The sequence below is a fragment of the Malus sylvestris genome, chromosome 3 (assembly GCF_916048215.2).
Source record: "Malus sylvestris chromosome 3, drMalSylv7.2, whole genome shotgun sequence".
NCBI classification, from domain to species: domain Eukaryota; kingdom Viridiplantae; phylum Streptophyta; class Magnoliopsida; order Rosales; family Rosaceae; genus Malus; species Malus sylvestris.
The window spans coordinates 27125480-27146712 of record NC_062262.1 but is presented as its reverse complement, the minus strand read 5'-3'; the positions used below and the strand labels follow the sequence as shown (position 1 = coordinate 27146712).

Sequence of the window (21233 nt, the reverse complement as noted above, 5' to 3'; positions counted from 1 at the left end):
CTCCTTATCATAATTTGCAACTATCAAACTATCAATTTACTTATTCTGACCCAAGCAGCCAAGAAAGAAGGAAAAAGCTACATAAAAGGTGGACGCATAGGATTTTGATTTGACATTCACCTCCGAGCTAAGCATTAATTAGCGGAACAGAGCAACCCTCGTATTCGTTTCCAACAGTTCAACTCCGACAGTCTCTGTTTTATTTCAACTTGAAACACCAATCACACCATTTCCTTCTTCTTGAGCTCGGAAGCCTTGAGAGCGATGGAGAAGTCAGAAGAATCAATGGTGGAAGAGAGAGAAGATATGATGATTTCACCATCTGGTGGCAAACCATTTCTCAAAAAATCCTACTTTTTGAAACCCACTTTAATAAATTCCTCCATTGATGAACCTCTTTTCAACCTACCACCTTCTTTCTCCTCCCTTCCATCCCGTTTCGAGCCAGATACATGTGCTTTGAAGGTTGATTTCCAGGGATGGCCGCAACAAAACAAAAGTAATTGGAAATCTTGGGTTCATGAAATGGCTGTTGTGCACCGATCTACCTGGAAGAAGGCTGGTATATATGAAGTGATCTTTAGTTCAACATACCAAATCAAAAGGCAAACTGGTTTGGTTTTCGAGTTTGCAGAGAAATGGTGTTCTGAAACCAATACCTTCGTATTCCCATGGGGGTGAAGCAACCATCACATTGGAGGACGTCATGGTTTTAGGTGGTTTTTCAGTTTTAGGGACTCTGTTTTAAGCCCTCTGGACACCGCAGAACTGAACGAAATCGAAGATAAACTAGTGGCACAGAGAAAGGACATTATAAAGAGTCGTGCGAAGAAGGCTACCACAAGCTCGTGGTTAAATAGGTTCATCAATGGTGGGCATGAACTCAAACATGAAGTTTTTCTTGTGTACTGGTTGTCAAGGTATGTTTTCAACGATGGTGGTATAATACATAGGCCTGTTTTCTCCATAGCAATTCATTTAGCTAGGGGGACTAGAATCGCACTTGCACCTGCAATTCTTTCTAGTGTTTATAATGATTTGGGTGTATTGAAAACGGCAACTGTTGATTCGAACCAATTGGAAAGTAGTTGTGTTGCTGTTTCAGACCTCGCCATTCGATCACCATTTCAGTTAGTTCAGGTTTGGGCATGGGAACGATCCTCGAACCTTAGGCCTGAAAACCCCAATCATCTCAATAATGGTGAGCCAAGAATGGCAAGATGGGATAAAGTAGATAGTTTGGGAGTTGAAAACTAGAGAAAGGTTTTAAACTTAGCCGGAGAAGGGTTCTTGTGGTGGCCTTATCCATTGGATGTCGTTGAGAACTGGCATTTACCTACTATCCACCAAAGGAAATGTGGGTTTCAGTTGGACCTGATTTGATTGATGAACTACAGTCATTTCTTAGATGCTTGAGGTTCAGTAAGCTAGTTGGACTTCTTGGTACTATAGAGCTTTACTTTCCGCATCGGGTAGCCATGCAATTTGGATACGATTATGATCTTCCATGTTCTATGACGCAACCCGATAACATTTCTGATATAGCATGGAAGCATTACATGAAAGAAATAAGAAATGTGAAATTGTATCTTCCGTGTAGGCTTTCTGAGGCGGATGTTCTCAGAAATTGTAATATACTTCATTATCATTTGTTTACAAGAGGGAAGTCCTCTCTTATAGAGGGCCAAAAACTACATAACTAGTACTAACAAGTGGACAAGCCAAATGATGATTACATCAGGAAAACACCGAAGAGGAAAATAAGGAGAAAAGGAAAGCAAAGCAAGGTAATGATGGCTAGCTATAAAGTAAAGTAATGATGATGGCTAGCTATAAAGTAAAGTAATGATGGCTAGCTAGATGAATAATTACAAGTCTATTGTCTATACCAATAATGTTTAGCAACTATTGTTGACATTCCCCCTCAAGTTAGTGCACAGATGTCATGAATGCCCAACTTACTTAGTGAGTTATGAAATACTAAACTTGTGACTGCTTTGGTGAGCATGTCTGCTAATTGATCTTCAGATTTAACGAATGGAACTTCAATAAGTCTTGCCTCAATTTTTTCTTTAATAAAATGTCTATCCACCTCCACATGTTTGGTTCGATCATGTTAAACCGGATTGTGAGCAATGTCAATTGCAGCCTTGTTGTCATAATGTAGACGCATAGCATGCTTGGGCCTAAATCCCAAATCTCTCAGTAAATTCTTCACCCAAAGCAGTTCACATACTCCATGTGCCATGCTCTGATATTCTGCTTCAGCACTTGATTTAGCAACAACCTTTTGTTTCTTACTACGCCAAGAGACTAGATTTCCTCCAACAATAATAAAGTATCCTGATGTTGATCGTCTGTTAGTTACATCACTAGCCCAATCAGCATCAGTGTAGCCTTTAACATCTAGATGACCATGTTTGAAAACATTAATCATTTCCCAGAAGCTGACTTTAAATACCTCAAGATACGGTTTACAGCATCCATGTGTGTTTCACTTAGTGCATGCATAAACTGGCTTACCATGCTGATTGCATATGCTATATCTGGTCTAATATGTGCAAGATATATTAGCTTACCAACAATTCGTTGATATCTCTCTTTGTTGGTAGGTATCTGATCAGGATACTCACCAAGTTTGTGATTCAATTCAATTGGGGTATCTACTGGTTTGCATGCTAGCATCCCAGCTTTCATCAAAATATCAAGAACATATTTCTGTTATGATAGAAATATTCCTTGTTATGAGCAGGCCACCTTAATGCCCAAGAAATACTTTAAAGCACCGAGATCTTTCATCTCAAATTCACTTGCTAGATACTTTTACAGTGCTGCCTTCTCTTCTGGATCATTTCCTGTAACCACCATGTCATCCACATATAAAATAAGAGCAGTGATTTTACCTTTCTTATGCTTTAAGAAAAGAGTATGATCCGAGTTGCTTTGCTTGTATCCGAAAAATTTCATCGATTTGGTAAATCTCCCAAACCAAGCTCTCAGTGATTGCTTTAAACCATACAATGACTTTTTTTAGTTTACAAACGTTGTTGGTCTGATTAGGATCCAACTTGCATCCTAGGGGAAGCTCCATATAAACATCTTCTTCTAAATCTCCATGCAGGAAAGCATTTTTGACATCGAATTGTTGCAAAGGCCAATCAAGGTTTGCTGCTAGGGATAAGAGTACACGAATAATGCTTATCTTAGCTACAGGGGAAAAAGTCTCTCCGTAGTCAATGTCATATGTCTGCGTGTAGCCTTTTGCCACTAATCTTTATCGCTCAATAATGTCATCTGCATTGAATTTTACAGTGTATATCCACCTGCAACCAACTGATTTCTTCCCCTTGGGTAGGTTAGTTAACTCCCAAGTGGAATTTTTTCTGGAGTGCCTTCATTTCTTCATTCATTGCACGAGTCCACCTAGGATCTTTCATAGCATCCTCTACATTGCAAGGAATAGATACAGTGGATAATTGATTTACAAATGCCTCACATGATGTAGATAGCCTATGGAAGGACACATGGTAAGTAATTGGGTATTTAACCTTGGCTCTAGGATCAAGATCATATAACTGTTTAGGAATCCCTCGAGATTTTTGAAGGGGAAGTTGATAATTAGTGGACTCAATTTGACTTGACTCAAATCCGATCTCAATAGAATTAGATTGATCAGTTACCTGTTGATTGTGTTCAGGGGCTGATTGATCATGTGGTACTGTCGAAGAAGGCAATCCCAAGCCATCTGGACTTAACGTTGTTGGATGTACTTCTGTGTTTGATGTTGGAGTCGATGATTCTGTTTCTGCATGTATTGTTTGATTACAGTCGTCTGCTTGATCAACATTTATCTCAGTTTCCGAAATTTCTGTAACAATTTTAATGTTGCTAATGTCTTGGGTATCCTCTTTAAACATACTATTCTCCTCCTGAAGGGGATACTCAATGTCTCCATTTGAAAAATATGTTTCTCCTTCTAGAAATTGGACATCTGCAGTGATGTATAGAGTTTGGGTAGGAGGATGAAAACATTTGTACCCCTTATTTGTATCAGAATAACCTAAGAATACACACCGGAGGGCACATGGATCAAACTTCCCCCGTTGATGTGAATAAACCTGTACATAAGCCACACACCCAAAGACACGTGGTTCTAAGTTTGGGATAGATGGAATGGTGAGAAGGTGGTTAAGTGTTTGGAATGGTGTTTGATATTGGAGAGTACTGGATGCTGTTCAATTTATGAGATATGTTGCAGAACACAGTGCCTCCCCCAAAACTTGTGATGCATATTGGCACCATATAAAGATGCACGAACCACTTCTAAGAGATGTCGATTCTTCCTTTCTACTACACTGCTTTGTTGAGGTGTATAGGCACATGTGGTTTGATGAACAATACCATGCTCTTGCAAATAGTTATGCAGAGCATGATTGACATATTCTCCTCCATTATCAGACCTGAGTGTCTGAATTTTCTTGTCAAATTGAGTTGCAACATATTGATGAAAAATATTGAACTTGGTAGGAACTTTACTCTTGTGCTTCATTGGAAACACCCAGGTCATTCTAATACAGTCATCTATAAATGCCACAAACCATCTAAATCCAGAAGTTGTAAGAATTCTGGCAGGACCCCAAACGTCAGAATGAACGACCATGAATGGCACAGAACTTTTATTTAATCTTAATGGATAGGAAACATGATGACTTTTGGCCAAAATACAAATTTCACAATGGAAATCGGATTCTTTGAATTGGGGAAAAAGTTCAGGGAATAAAAGTTTAAGATAACCAAATAAGGGATGTCCTAATCGCCTGTGCCATAACCAAATCTTCTTCATTCGAGTTGATTCGTCTCTACTTACATGATGCACTTGACTCAATCTATTGCTGCATTCTTCTGTTAAGTCCAAATAATATAGTTTGCCCATTCTAGTATCACAACCAATCACGGCCCTGGTGAGCAGATCCTGGAAAAGATAATATAGTGGCAAAAAAGAAACAGAACAATTAAGGGAGTCAATAATTTGAGAAATAGATAAAAGATCGTAATCTAGGGATGGACAACTAGGACATGATCAAGATTGAGTGAGGAAATTAGTGAAAGGGAGCCTTCTCCAGTAACTGGAGAGATTGAACCATTGGCACTGGTAATGAATGTCTGGTTGGCTGTTTTTAGTGAGTGAAGAATGTTAGCATCAAATGTCATATGATATGTGGCACCTGTATCAATAATCTACGATCTATTACAAGTATTAGCGGATGTAGAATTAGATATACCTGAGGCGTTCAAGGCTTTTGGGACATGGTCAGATGAGCTAACATCTTGAGAAGACTCAGAGGTGGTGAATGATGCTCTGCTGGATTCCTTATTTCGTCCTTTGTGAACCCATCTTTCTGGATAGCCAATAATCTTATAACAACCTTGAATAGTATAATTTTTCAATCCGCATTTGGTGCACTGCATAGGTGGTCGATTACGAAATCGATCAGCTGTTGAGGAGTTTATGTTTTGAAGTCGAAGTCCTTGTGGATATTGAGAATTTGTGGTAAAGAGCACAGTAGCTTCAGGCATGGTGGCACTTTCTGACATGGTTCCTTGTCAATTGCTTTCATGTTTGACATGAGAGTATGCTTCTTCAAGACCAGGTTTAGGCTCCATCCTCAAAATCTCACCACGAATTTGATCAAACTTGTTGTCTAATCCTGCAAGAAAAATATAGACTCGAAGTCACTCAATTCTTGCTGCCTTGATAAGATATCATATGGGTCATTCATGTTAGTAGGACTAAGTTAATCAAGTTCTTGAAAAATCTCGGTGAGATTGCTGTAATAGTTAGCAATAGGAGCTCCATTTTGCTTCATGGTAAATGACCTTTTATGAAGATCATAAATTTTGGCTTCATCAGAGCCAGAGTAAGTCTTTTTTATGGCATCCCATACCTGCATGGCTGTGTCGTAACGGATGAACCACTTCATCTGATTGGGTGTCATAGCATCAAATAACCAACTTTTGACTTGGCAATTTTCAACTCACCACTTGTTATACAGTGGGTATGTGATTGCAGGCTGCTTGGTATCACCGGAAAGATGCCCATATTTTTCTCGACCAGCAATTTTCATCTCTATAACTTGATGCTATAGAGAATAGTTGTTCTCATCAAGTTTAATTCCTGCAGAGAAATTGGAAATGTCATTTTGAATGGTGACCACTTGTGTGGTGGAGTTCGATTCACCTGCTGTGAATGACTGAATTGGTGGGTCTGATACTTCATCATCACTAGCCATTGTATAGGCTTAAGATCAATGAAGTTGAAATAAAAATTAAACTGATATGATGATTGAGATATGATATGGCGGAAGCTTTTTTCTGTTTTTGAGGTTCAAGAGTCAGTCATGATCGACTGCTATGATACCATCTCAGAAATTGTAATATACTTCATTATCATTTGTTTACAAGTGGGAAGTCCTCTCTTTTAAAGGACCAAAAACTACACAACTAGTCCTAACAAGTGGACAAGTTAAATGATGATTACATGAGGAAAACACCGAAAAGGAAAATAAGGAGAAAAGGAAAGCAAATCAAAGTAATGATGACTAGCTATAAAGTAAAGTAATTATGGCTAGCTATAAAGTAAAGTAATGATGGCTAACTAGAGGAATAATTACAAGTTTATTGTCTATACCAATAATATTTAGCAGCTATTGTTGACAGATGTTAGCACAAAGTGCATAAGGTGGTGGAAGAAATCATTGTCTGGTCTCAAAGATGCAAGTGAAGCTGCTAGTCCACAGAAAAAGAAGGCACAGAGTATCGTTGATGATCGGTTAGTATTGATGGCTAACCACCCCCCTGTACGTCCCGGGTGTCCTGCAAAATGCAACAATATGGAAGCTGGAGATCCTATGGATGAGGATGATAAGCTCACTATATCAGAATTTTTGAGAAAATATAAGAAGCATGAAAATGTTGAGATTATAGAAGATGGTGACAGTGAAAAATTATCAGGTCAGGATCCAAATTTGGAATCTAAAATTGCCGGAGAACGTTCTTTTTGTACCAAGAAGTCGGACAAGGACATAGAAAGCGTTGTTGGCAATGAATGTGCTAGCAGTAGCTCTTTGTTTGGGAGACGAGCTTTGGAGATTAAAACTAGGATTGAGAGGCTTGAAATCATGTTTGATGAGTTAAATGCAGATACGGTGCAGAGCAAGTTTTAGGAAAAGCTTAATGAAAGAAAATGCGCTTTTCAGTAGGTATTTTCAAAGGAAAACAAATGAAAAGTTCAAAAAAACTTCTCTTTTAACTAAAAGCTTTTTTTAAAGGTATAGTGAATAGTGCTAGTTAAAAGTAAAAATGTGATTTTTCATTAAACGGAAGTGTTTTGTTAAAACTCCCATTTTTCAAACCTCAGTATTACTGTCAAATAATCTCAGTGACGAGTGCATTCTTTTTCCTTATTTGATAAATTCCCAATTTTTTTGAAATTTGTATTCAATTATTTCATCCATCTATTGTCCTGTGTGATTTGCTGTACATATACATTTGACTTGATTTTCTGTTTTCATAATTTTTTGTAATTCTTTACCGGTTACGTTCTAGCTATCAGTATATCCAGTAGACATTTATGTCAACTTGAAATATATCTATTTTTTCGTTGTTAGTGTTTTGTTATTCAATATGGTACCAACCTCTTGAAATCGTTAGTAACGGTCTTCATTTTTTGTGTTCTTGTTCATGGTGCAGGGAAAATGGAGGACATGAATAGCACTTTGGAACAGCAGAAACTTGGGTACCTTCTAGTCGTAGATATTTGATGGACTGTTTACAATGCAGCTGAAATTTTTGGTAACTTCTTGCCTTGGTCATCATCGAAGTTTTGAATCTCCGCGAGCCAATAGATTTTGTAACAATGTGGGTTGTTAACCATAGAAATTTATAGCTTTTAACTTTTTGAGTAGTTCTTCAACTGTTCTTCGCGTTTCGGAACAATCGATTGAAACTATGGTTTGTACAGTTTAGAGCTTGAATGGTTTTGTGGTTTGAAAATATGCAACTCTTTCAGTAACATTCTTTTGTAATTTTTTGTTTTAATTAAAGAACTTCCATGGCCGCAACGGTTAATAGTATTCAAATGGATATAATTTGGTACTAGTTTGTGAAGGATGTTCCCATTAACCCCATATGAGGTTCTTGATTAACTTTTGTGAAGGTTGGTCACCGTCCCAATTAATGCATAGGCGTTTGAAAATTAATAAAGAGCACCTAGACCTACTGAGGCACCCGCCTAGCCTGCCAAGACCCGCCTAGGTTGCGACTCACTTAGACAAAAAATAGATGACTTTCATTTTGCATTTTATTTTATTTTTTCAATAAATTGTAAGAGACTTGTTGAATACTTAAATGAACACACATTATATGTTTATTTTCCATGTTTTCATTATATTCAACATACATTATATGCTTGTTTCCTATGTTTTCATTATGTTCCAATAGCTCATAATATATATGTCATTCTATTTTGTAGTTTATAATGAAATTATATATAATTTAAGTATAAATAGACACTTATTTACACGACATATAATAGATTTAATTAAATCCGCCTAATCCGCCTAGGCGCCCGCTTAGACCCCGTCTAGGCGCTAGGCCCAGCCCGCCGCTCGACTAGCGTCTAGCATCTTTTAACCATCTCCAACCCTTGAGCTAAAACCTAAAATTTTTAGCCCAGAAAATTTAGGTTTTAGCCCATAAACAACTTTTCTGCTCCAACCCTTTTGGCCTAAATTTTTTAGCCCAAGATTATTAAAGAATAAATTTAGGCTAATTTTTTCTTTTAAAGTAATTTTTTAACAAAAAATTATGTACACTATCATAATTTAATTTTATGAACATTTTAACCTAAAAATATTTAAATTTCGATAAATATTGAAAAATCACTCAATTTGGGTGAATTTTAAGTTAAATAATTTTTTTTAATTATTTTAATCATTGAATTTAAATTTGGGTCGTTAAATTTTTTTTTTTACCGTTATATTTGATTATATTCGATTTCAACCGTTCAATTCAATAAATTCTGAAAAACATGCTCATATGGGTGGGGTCCCACTGATGGGGAATTATAGGTGTTAGCCTAAGGTGGAGTGGGTCTTAGAACCTTACCTGTAAGTGGTAAACCCAGCATATTTGAAACCCCTATTTTCTTTGGTGCAGAAGGCAGAACTGCCCTAAACGTTGTACGTGGACTATTACGATTGGACGTTCGCCTTCTAATTGACCATTAATGTGAGAAATTTTTAGTTGTGACGGAACACGGATGATACATCACTTGTTTTTATATAAATGGTGGAAAATTTTAATTTTTAAGTTATTAACTTTTTAACACACATATATCATCATTTATATAAAGACACGTGATGCACCACTTTATATGACGGTCACATTGAAAAATCTCTCCATTAATGTAGAAGAACAGAGCAGTCAAAGTTCATTGTTTCGGACCACCAAGATTTAGGCAGTTTCTTACTCACACAAACTCTGTTTTATTCCTTCTATGGAAATCAGTCCCCTTTTCTTCAAACCGACTTTGAATGCTATCTTAATCGAAACATTTCCAAACCCCATTTCTCAAAAGCCACAGAACCCAATCGCAGTTCTTCCTAACCCACCAAAAGTCCAAAACTTTATCGGGAAAGGAAAACAAAAACACGTATTTTCTTCTTCTTAGCTTGGAAGCTTTGGTGATGGAGATCCCAGAAGAATCAATGGTGGAAGAGAGAGAAGAGTTGATGGTTTCACCACCTGGTGGCAACCCATTTCTCAAAAAATCCTACTTTTTAAAACCCACTTCGCAAAATTCCTCCATTGATGAACTCCATTTCAAGCTCCAAGCTTTAATCTCCTCCCTCCCATCCCGTTTTGAGCCAGATACATGGCCTTTGAAGGTCAATTTCCCGGGATGGCCGCAACTAGAGAGAAATAGTTGGAAAACTTGGGTGCATCGTATGGCATATGTGCACCAATCTACGTGGAAGAAGGCTGGTATTTATGAAGCAGTCCTCAATTCGACGTACCAAATACGAAGACAGAAGGGTTTGGTTTTCGGGTTTGGTGAGAAATGGTGTTCTGAGACGAATACGTTCATTTTTCCGTGGGGTGAAGCAACAATCACATTGGAGGATGCTATGGTTCTAGGCGGTTACTCGGTTTTAGGGGACTCTGTTTTCAGCCCTTTGAAAACCACAGAAGTCAGGGAAATCAACAAGAAATTAGTTGAAGGGAGAAAAGAAATTTACTGGAATAATGGACAGGTTACCACACAGATATGGCAGAACAAGTTCATGAACAGTGGGAGTGAAATCGAGCACGAAGCGTTTCTCGTGTTTTGGTTGTGCAGGTATGTTTTTCTAAATCCTCCATATCGGATACATAACACTGTTTTCTCTATAGCAATTCATTTAGCTAGGGGGACCCGAATTGCGCTTGCACCGGCTGTTCTTGCCAGCATTTATAGAGATTTGGGTGTGTTGAAGAAGGCAATTGTCGAATCGAACAGATTAGATAGAAGTAGTGATGCTGTTTTAGACCAAACCCTCAAGTCACCGTTGCAGTTAGTGCAGGTATGGGCATGGGAACGATTCTCGGACCTTAGGCCAGAAAACCCCAATCCTCTTAAATATGGTGAGCCAAGAATGGCAAGATGGGATGAAGTAGATGGTCTGGAAGTTGGAAACTTGAGAAAGGTTTTAGACTCCGCCGGAGAAGACTTCTTGTGGCGCCCTTATGCATTGGATGTCGTTGAGAACTGGTGTTTACCCAAATACTATCCACAAGAGGAAAAGTGGGTTTTGGTTGGTCCTGATTTGGATGATGAGTTACTGTCATTTGTTAGATGCTTGAGCGTCTGTGAGCTAGTTGTATTTGGTGGTACTACAGAGAATTATCTTCCGCATCGGGTATCTCTACAATTTGGTTACGATCAAGACCTTCCTTGTTCTATTACTCAATTTAATCAAGATCCCTATAGAGCCTGGAAGCATTACATCAAGAAAATAAAGAACGTAAAATTGTATCTTCCATCTAGGCTTTCGGAAGCAGATGTTAGCACAAGGTACTTGAAGTGGTGGAAGCAATCCGTGGCAGGTCCCAAGGATGCATGTGAAGCAGCTGTGCCACAGAAAAAAAGATCGAAGAGAACAAAGAGTAAGCAATGGTTTCTATTGAGGGCTAACTACCCCTCCGTAATGTTAGTGTTACTCTAATTTAGCTGGATTTGTTTTTAGAATACTGAACAGAAGCAAAAGCAAAGATGGAAGATGAACCGAAAAATAGTTTTTTTTCTTTCTTGTTCTCTACTGCAAAAATATTGCAGAGGAATATTTTGTACTACTCAGAAAAATGAGCACTCACACTGCTTTACATTTAACTGATGGCCTTAGCTTTAGGACCACACTAAACACTACTTTTAATCTTAGTCACTCATCAACCTAATTACATGGATCAAACACCACATGGCACTCATGGCCTTACATCATTTAACCTTACACTTGGCATATATGCTCAAATGAATACACACATTAAAACTCATCTTATTTCTAATACTTAATCAGCTAGAGACTTATAATTCAACACTCCCCTTTAAGTCTTGAGCTGATTTCACTCCTAGCATGTTCCTGAGATAATTAAACCGATCTTTAGGCAGAGGTTTTGTGAAGATATCAGCAAGTTGTTCATTAGTTGGACAGTACACCAGATCAATGATACCATCCTTCAGTGCATCCTTGATGAAATGGTATCTTCTGTTAATGTGTTTGGTCTTTTGATGAAACACAGAATTCTTGGTGATTGCAATTGCTGAGGTGTTGTCACAGTGCACTGGAGTGGCTTCGGTTTGAAATTCACCAAAGTCTTCAAGCACAAATCTCAACCAAATGGCTTGAGTAGTTGCTTCTGAAGCACTGATGTACTCTGCTTCTGCAGTGGAAAGAGCAACGCAATTTTGCTTCACAGATGCCCAAGAGAATACTCCACTGCCAAAGGAGAAAGCATAACCAGAAGTACTTTTACTGTCCTCAATTGATCCACTCCAGTCACTGTCACAGAACCCAATTAACATTGAGTTCTTACCCTTCACATATTCCAGACCATAATCAAGTGTACCCTTAATGTATCTTAGCACTCTTTTAGCAGTTCCAACATGCTTACTGGTAGGGCAGTGCATAAATCTGGCTAACAGACTGGATGCATACATAATATCAGGCCTGGTTGCAGTGAGATATAAGAGACTTCCCACAAAACTTCTGTATAACTCTTCACTTGCAGCACCACTTCCATCATTCGTGGTTAACTTCTCAGTTGCAACTAATGGAGTAAGCACAGGTTTGCACTCTTTTAGACCAAATTTGTCTAACAAAGAGCTTGCATATTTCTTTTGGTGGATGAAAATGCTTGAAGTGGTCTGAATTATTCCCATTCCAAGAAAATGATGTAGAAGGCCCAAATCAGTCATCTCATACTTTCGTTTCATGTCTTCCTTGAATTCTTCAAGCATTTGTTTGTTGCTCCCAGTATAGATTATGTCATCCACATAGATCGACACAATCAAAATGCCTTCCTCTTCTGTCTTGATGTACAGTGTTGGTTCACTTAAGCTTCTTGTGAAACCACATTGTGAGAAATAGGTATCTATTTCTCCATACCAGGCCCGTGGTGCCTGTTTTAGACCATACAAGGCTTTGTGAAGTTTGTATACCCTGTCTTCCTCCCCTTTAGCTACAAAACCATCAGGCTGCTCCACATAAACCTCCTCCTCTAGAACACCATTCAGAAAAGCCAATTTGACATCAAGTTGATAGAGTTTCCAACACTTTTGTGCAGCCAATGCTATAAGAGTTCTGATTGTATCTAAACGGGCAACAGGAGCAAAGGTCTCGTTGTAATCTATTCCTGGTTTCTGGGCATATCCCTTTGCAACAAGCCTTGCCTTGTTCTTTTGCACAGTTCCATCCAAGTTGAGCTTGGTTTTAAACACCCATTTTACTCCAATTATAGGCTTGTTACTTGGCCTGTCCACTAACTCCCAGGTTGCATTTTTTTCAATCATTGAAAGCTCATCCTTCATAGCATTCATCCAAGATTCATCCTTACTTGCATCTTCATATCTCTCTGGTTCCATAATGCACAGATTACATTTAGCAAGTACATCATCCAGCCTTCTCCATTTTAATGGAGTATGATCAATCACTTGTGAATCTCTTGTACTTTCACAAGATCTACTAGAGGATTCAGTAGATTGGACTTGAGGAGTAACCGGTGCATTATCAGTATCACTTGTTATTTCTGTCAAACTTCTAGATGGCAAAGTATTAGAGGCTGGGGTCTCAACCTCTGTGAATGCACTGCTTGGTGACTCACCAGACTGCCCTTCATAATTGAACATAGACACATGTTTCTCTGTGCTTTCCTGCCAATTCCAACTTGAATCTTCATCAAACACAACGTCTCTTGACAGTATTACCCTTTTAGAAAATGGATCAAAGACCCTATAACCTTTCTCACACCTTGCATAGCCAATAAAAACTCCCTTTAGACTCTTAGCTTCTAATTTGTGCCTTAATTCAGCTGGGATATGAACATAACAAACTGAGCCAAAAATCTTCAAATGTGCAATACCCGGTTTCCTTCCACTGTAAGCTTCAAAGGGGGTTATGTTATCAAGAGACCTGGTAGGACATCGATTCAGAATGTACACAGCAGTATGCACAGCTTCTGCCCACATATAATAGGGCATTCCTTTATCGTGTAGCATAGACTTAGCCATTTCAACCACGGTTCTGTTTTTCCTTTCCACCACTCCATTTTGCTGTGGAGTGTATGCAAGAGAAAGTTGCCTTTGAATGCCTTCTGTATCACAGAACTGATTGAACTCAGTAGACAAGAACTCCCCTCCTCTGTCACTCCTCAGACATTTCACCCTTAAACCAGTTTGTAACTCAGTCATTGCTTTGAATTTCTTGAAGCAGGAGAAGGCCTCAGATTTATATTTAAGAAAGTATACCCAGATCATTCGTGTTGCATCATCCAAAAGCAGCATAAAGTATTTGTTTCCTCCAGTGGATTCATTTCTCATTGGTCCACATAGATCAACATGGATCAATTCGAGTGAAACACCAGCTCTTTGTGTTTGACCACTAGGGAAACTTTCTCTGTGCTGTTTACCATATTGACAACCTTCACAGACTCTATCATTCTCTTCTAGATCTGGTAATCCATGAACCATATCTTTCTCCTTCAATTTTTTGATTCCACCAAAGTTTAGGTGGCCAAGTCTTCTGTGCCAAGTCCGGGCACAGTTAGCAAAACTGAGCTTCAACACAAGTTGCTTTTCAGAACTTAGAGATAGAGGATAGCATCTGTTTCCTCTCATCTTTACACTGATAATTTGACATTCCAGAGAAGGGCCATCAAAGACAGTACACATACCTCCACCAAACACAAGATAGTATCCGTGCTCATCCATTTGTCCTACACTAAGTAGATTCTCTTTCAAGCCAGGTAGGTACATGACTTCTCGAATGTATTTTCTTCCTCTGTTAGTCTCAATTTCCAGTGATCCAATTCCTGCCACATTAACTAATCCTCCTGTTGGCATTTGAACCTTCCCTGCAACATTCGTATTCACATCAACAAGAAGATCAACATTTCCTGTCATATGATTACTGCAGCCGCTATCTATGTACCAATCTCCATTAACCTTAGTCTCAGCAACTGCACAATTTGCATAAAACAAGTTCCCTGTTACTTCCATTTGACTGGCACAGTTTGCCTTTTGAACAGACTTTCCAACAGTACATTCTTTTGCCCAGTGCCCAAATCTGTCACAGTTATAGCACTTAGATTTCCCCTTATACCTACATTCACCATAATGAAACTTTGAACACACCTTACATTGAGGTTTTACACTCTCTTGACCCATACCCTGTGAGGAAGTACTATTCTGTGCAACACTTGTGTATGATTTTTGCTGAAACTTTGGTTTTGACTCCCATTTCTTGCCCTTTTGATTCCAATTTCTCTGTGGTTTAAAGGTACTAGACTGAGCATAACTTCGATTCTGCCCTTTTGAACTAACAGTAAGAGAAGAAAATGCTCTCTCAGTTGCATCTGAGGAATGCAAATCAAACCTCTGCTCTTGACTCTTCAATATAGCTAATACCTCTTGCAGTTCAACAGATTCTAAACATTTAGTGTTTTCTATCACTAAGCATATAGGATCATATATCTTAGTGAGACTGATTAACACCTTCTGAACTAATCTCTCATTTGACATAGTTTCACCAAACGTCTTCATTTGATTAATCAGATCATTTAAACGAGTAAGATACCCAGTCAAAGATTCATCATCACGCATTCTAGTGTATTCAAATTCTCGTCTAAGATTCTGGAGTTTCACAGATCTTACCTGATCCCCACCGTGATATTCGCCATATAACAGATCCCATGCCATTTTTGCTGAGTCTGCGTTTGCGATTCGAGGGAAAATCTGATCGGAGACTGCGCTTTGAATGATTCCGAGAGCTTTTGCATCTTTCATGAAGATTGCAGCCATTTTCTCATCATCGTCAACATCAACCTCTGTATGTTCATCAGTCTTAGCTTCCTTCTTCTTCGAATCAGGAACCGGAATCCCTTTTTCCACCAGATTCCACAGTCCATACGACTTGAAAATGGTAACCATTTTGATTCTCCAGAACTCGTAGTTCTCACCGGAGAAGATCGGGGTCCTCACTTCAGCACTCCCAGGTCCAGCCATCGTGAGCTTGTGTGAACCCAGAAACACGTAGTTCTTAGATCACAGATAAGCTCCGGCAAACTTCACCAAGTCCAGAGACGGTGACGTTTGAGCTCACAGAAACACGCCCAGATCTAATCGAAACAAGGCTCTGAGGCCATGTTAGTGTTACTCTAATTTAGCTGGATTTGTTTTTAGAATACTGAACAGAAGCAAAAGCAAAGATGGAAGATGAACCGAAAAATAGTTTTTTTTCTTTCTTGTTCTCTACTGCAAAAATATTGCAGAGGAATATTTTGTACTACTCAGAAAAATGAGCACTCACACTGCTTTACATTTAACTGATGGCCTTAGCTTTAGGACCACACTAAACACTACTTTTAATCTTAGTCACTCATCAACCTAATTACATGGATCAAACACCACATGGCACTCATGGCCTTACATCATTTAACCTTACACTTGGCATATATGCTCAAATGAATACACACATTAAAACTCATCTTATTTCTAATACTTAATCAGCTAGAGACTTATAATTCAACACGTAACTCCTGGTTTCCCTCCCAAAGGTGCAACAGAAACTGACGATCTTATGGATGAAGATGAACAAACTATATTAGAGCTTTCGAAGGATCCAGTGGATGAAGATAAACTAACTATATCGGAACTTTTGAAATACAGTAAGAAGGATGAAAGTTTTGGGATTAGACAAAGTAGTGAGAGTGTGAAATTATCAGGTCAAGATCAGAAATTGGCATGTCCAGTTGCAGAAGAAAGTTCTGTCAATACCATGAAGTTGGGTGAGGATATTGTAAGCACTGTAGACAACGGATGTGCTAGCAGTAGCACTTTATTTGAGAAACGATTGTGGGAGCTTAATTCTAGGTGCACGAGGCTTGAAAGTTTGGTCAGCGAGTTAGAAGCACATTCATTTGGGTGCAACTTTTGGGAAAGCTTTTAAAAGAAGCGCTTGTTTATGTTTGGTATGTCCAAAACCTGGCTTTTATTACCGTGTTTTTGCTTCAATATCTTTGATATGAACACATTCGTCTTTTTTTCCTTCATTACTTATGTAACTGTGTTTCTAAAATTGTAATAAAGTAATACTTTTCGTCCTTGTAATGTCTTGCATGATATGCAACTCGATTTTTATTTACGTCCTTGCTGCCTGAATTTGGATATTCTGTTTGCTTGTTAGCTGAATGACTCCGTCTTTGTATCTGTGTGCTCGTTATAAAGGCAAACTATACATATCGTTCTTCCTTTCGGTATTTACCATTCCTTTTCATTTTTATATCTTCTGTTCAACATGGTATCGACCTCTTCATATCGTGATTTGGGGGTTTCATGTCTTTGGTGCTGGGAAAATGGAGATATTGCTGCTGGAGTCTTTTCGCAACTACTTGACAATGTTGATCAAATCCTTAAACCTACATATGCCAATAGGTTATGTAGTTATAATCTTACTGAACAAACTAACAATGTGGTTTGCTTATCAAAGAAGTGAAGTGTTTTTTTAAGGCTCTTGCCCGGAAAACATATCATGACGGGCGCGCTATGTTTAACCATACATTCTGATGGTGAAAATCGAATTCAGGACTCCTCTGATCTTGAATGTGTTGTGCTATGACAGAACCAAACCTTATGGAACCAACTCAAGCTAACCCACAGGAAATATATCAAATGAAAATGCAAGAACAAAATATTAAAGACACCAAGATTTTAACGAGGTTTCTCAACAGTCAGTGTAACTGGAGTACGTCCTCGGAGCAGTAGGAGCTCACCCAAGAATCCACTATCAACCAAATGGGAGTTTACAAAGTGTTGGCAATCTCACAACCCAAATAACCCAATACACCCAATAGCTCTCACACACCACATCAACAAATAGAGAAAGAAATATAACGAATAATTTCTTCTCTATACATATAGCTCAAAGCTATTACAACAACAACTACTTTGGTGAATGATTACTAACCAAATAGAAGAGCACCCTCTTCTTCTTTTCTGCTCTCAATTTTCTGCTCTCTGCAGCTCACTTTGCTCTCTCAAAGATGGGCTTCTAAAATAGAAAAATGGTGCACACTTCCTTCCTCTCTCTTACTTCCATATGCACACATTCATCCATTCTAAACACCCAATAAACAAAACCAAAGTAAAGACATAATGATTACTTTACAAACATCATCATGACTTTCCTTTTTTCTTTTCAACAAACATAATCATTTGTCTTTCACTTTTTTTTCTTTTGGTTTGTTTATTAGCCGAAAGTTGTTTTGTTTTGTTGTCCACTTGGCCACTTGGCCACTTATTCAACAATCTCCACCTTGACCAAGTTCCAAAAAACGCCATGATAAGCCAACCAACACAATTAACACACAACATCACTCCCAAACACTAGCAAGAGAACAACTCATGCCGAGCCAAATGCTTCAAAACTCCTACTGCTCAATGCCTTCTTTATATAGGCAAAATGTGAGCCAAGTTCAAGCAATGAACAAACTTGGCGACACCAACAACCTTAGTCAACATATCAGCAGGATTGTCTTTAGTTGGAATCTTCTGGAGAATGATTTCCCCTTCACCAACAATTTCACGAACAAAGTGATAATGCACATCTATGTGCTTGGTCCTCGCATGATGAACCTGATACTTAGCCAAATAAATGGCACTCTGACTATCACAATGTACCTCCACCTGCTTCTAATCAACCCCCCAAATCTTTAATCAGCCCATGTATCCAAATGACCTCCTTTATAGCTTCAGCAACTGCCATATATTCAGCCTCTGTAGTAGACAAGGCAACAGACGACTGCAAAATGGACCTCCAACAAACTGGTCATTTAGCCATAGTAAACACATAGCTTGTAGTAGACTTCCTTCCATCCAGATCACCTGCATAATCTGAATCAACATAACCAACTGCAAAATGACCAATACCAGAGTCATCTCTCTCAAAGCATAAACCAATATCTCGAGTACCATGGAGATATCTCAATATCCACTTAGCTGCTTGCCAATGCTCTTTACCTGGATTATGCATATATCAACTCACCATGCCAACTGCATGAGCAATATCCGGTCTAGAGCATACCATTGCATACATCAAACTACCAACCAAATTTGCATATGGTATATTTTTCATTTGCAGCTTCTCTTTATCAGTTTTAGGACACTGTAGAGAACTCAATTTAAAATGAGGAGCCAAAAGGGTACTAACCGGTTTGGTTGAATCTTGAACTCCAAACTTCCGAATCAACTTCTCAAGGTATTGTCTTTGATTCAAACTGACCAAACCCTTCTCTCTATCTCTAGTGATCTCCATGCCAAGGATCTTCTTCGCTTCACCAAGATCCTTCATCTCAAACTCATTCTTCATTTGCTTCTTCAATTTCTCAATCTCTTCGACATTCTTTGAGGCAATCAACATATCATCAACATATATCAACAAATAAATGAAAGACCCATCTTGCAACTTCTTGAAGTACACACAATGATCATATTGACTTCTAGAATAATTTTGGCCTCTCATAAATTTATCAAACCTCAAATACCATTGCCTTGGAGATTGCTTCAAGCCATATAGTGATTTCTTCAATTTGCAAAACAAGTTCTCCTTCCCTTTCACTATATACCCATCCGGTTGACACATATAAATCTCTTCATTCAAATCACCATGTAGGAAAGCCGTCTTCACATCAAGTTGCACAAGCTCAAGATCATACTGTGCAACAAGAGCTAACATAATGCGAATTGAGGAGTGCTTCACAACCGGAGAAAAGATTTCATTGTAGTCAATGCCCTCCTTTTGTGCATACCCTTTAGCAACTAATCTTGCTTTGAATCTCACATTGCTTTTCTCATCAGCATCTTCCTTCTTGGCATACACCCATTTGCAACCAATAGCTTTTTTACCCTTAGGCAATTTAGCTAACTCCCAAGTCTTGTTCTTCAAGAGAGAATTCATCTCATCACCCATGGCATTGCACCACCTCTTCTTCTCCTCACTCTCAATGGCTTTCTCGAAATTGGATGGAATATCATCAATGATAATAGGAAGAGCAAAAGCAACATAGTCACTATACCGAGCTGGCTTGGTAATTTGTCTTTTTCCTCTGTTCTTGACAATAGACTCTTGAGGTGAAACTTGCTCTTCAACTTGAATAGAATCTTCAAGTTCAACTTCTTCAACATCCTCATGGTCTCCAACTTCTTCACTTGTAGTGGCTTCGACATCAGCAGAAATAGGATTTGAAGTACCAGAGGCAACTTTCTCAAGCTCCACATGTTGGACATCTTTCACATTCTTCTCAGAGACTTTGTTCATACTTTCTTCATCAAATGTCACATCTCTGCTGATTACAAGTTTTTTCATCTCTGGGCACCACAACCTGTAACCTTTGACACCACTACTAAAACCAAGAAAGATAGCCTTTTTGGCTCTAGGATCAAGTTTATTTTCAGTCACATGAAAATAAGCAGGTGAACCAAAAATACGGATATAGTCATAATCAGAAGAAGGTTTTCCAGTCCATACCTCCATTGGTGTCTTACCCTGAACAGCAGCTGAGGGTAACCGGTTGATGATGTGACATGCATAATTAACTGCCTCTACCCAAAATGACTTGCTTAAACCCGACTGAGACAACATACATCTAACCTTTTCAAGCAAGGTTCGATTCAATCTTTGTGCAACTCCATTTTGTTGTGGAGTTCCCCGAACACTGAAATGTCTCACAATTCCTTCCTCTTAGGAAACTTTAAAGAAAGTATCGGATGTGTATTCACCACCATTATCCAATATCAAAATTTTAATCTTTCTCCCAGTCTGGTTCTCAACCATTTTCTTCCAACCCAAGAAAATGCTTAACACCTCACTCTTGTGCTTCATAGTGTAGACCCAAGACCTTCTTGAATAATCATCAACAAAGGTCACGAACCAATGTCTACCACTCAAAGAGGGAGTCTTTGTAAGACCCCAAACATCCGAATGCACATAATCAAGAATGTCATTCGTCTGATGTACAACAGTACCAAACTTCACTCTAGTTTGCTTCCCCAAGACACAATACTCGCAGAAATCAAGCTTACAAGTCGTGGCATCTTTTAGAAGACCTTTTTTTACAAGCCCTTGTAGAGCTTTCTCACCGGCATGGCCTAATCTCATATGTCACAGTCTAGTAGTATCTGAATCAGATGTGCCCATATTTTCAGAGACTACAGATGCTTCACCTGTCACAGTGCTTCCCTGCAATAAATACAAATGGCCACATCGAGAAGCTTTCATCACAACAAGTGCACCATAAGTAACTTTCAATGTCTGTCCATCTGAATGAAACCTGAAGCCTTTGGATTCCAAAGTACCCAAAGAAATAAGATTTTTCTTCAAATTCGGTACATACCGAACACCTGTCAACTCTTTAACCATGTCATCATG

General features: G+C 38.6%; 2 pseudogenes; both read left to right on the top strand.

Moving 5' to 3' along the window:
* Positions 1-264: 264 nt before the first annotated feature.
* LOC126617117 (uncharacterized) lies at positions 265-7223 on the top strand (annotated as a pseudogene).
* Positions 7224-9509: 2286 nt separating this feature from the next.
* LOC126614297 (uncharacterized) lies at positions 9510-16952 on the top strand (annotated as a pseudogene).
* Positions 16953-21233: the final 4281 nt, after the last annotated feature.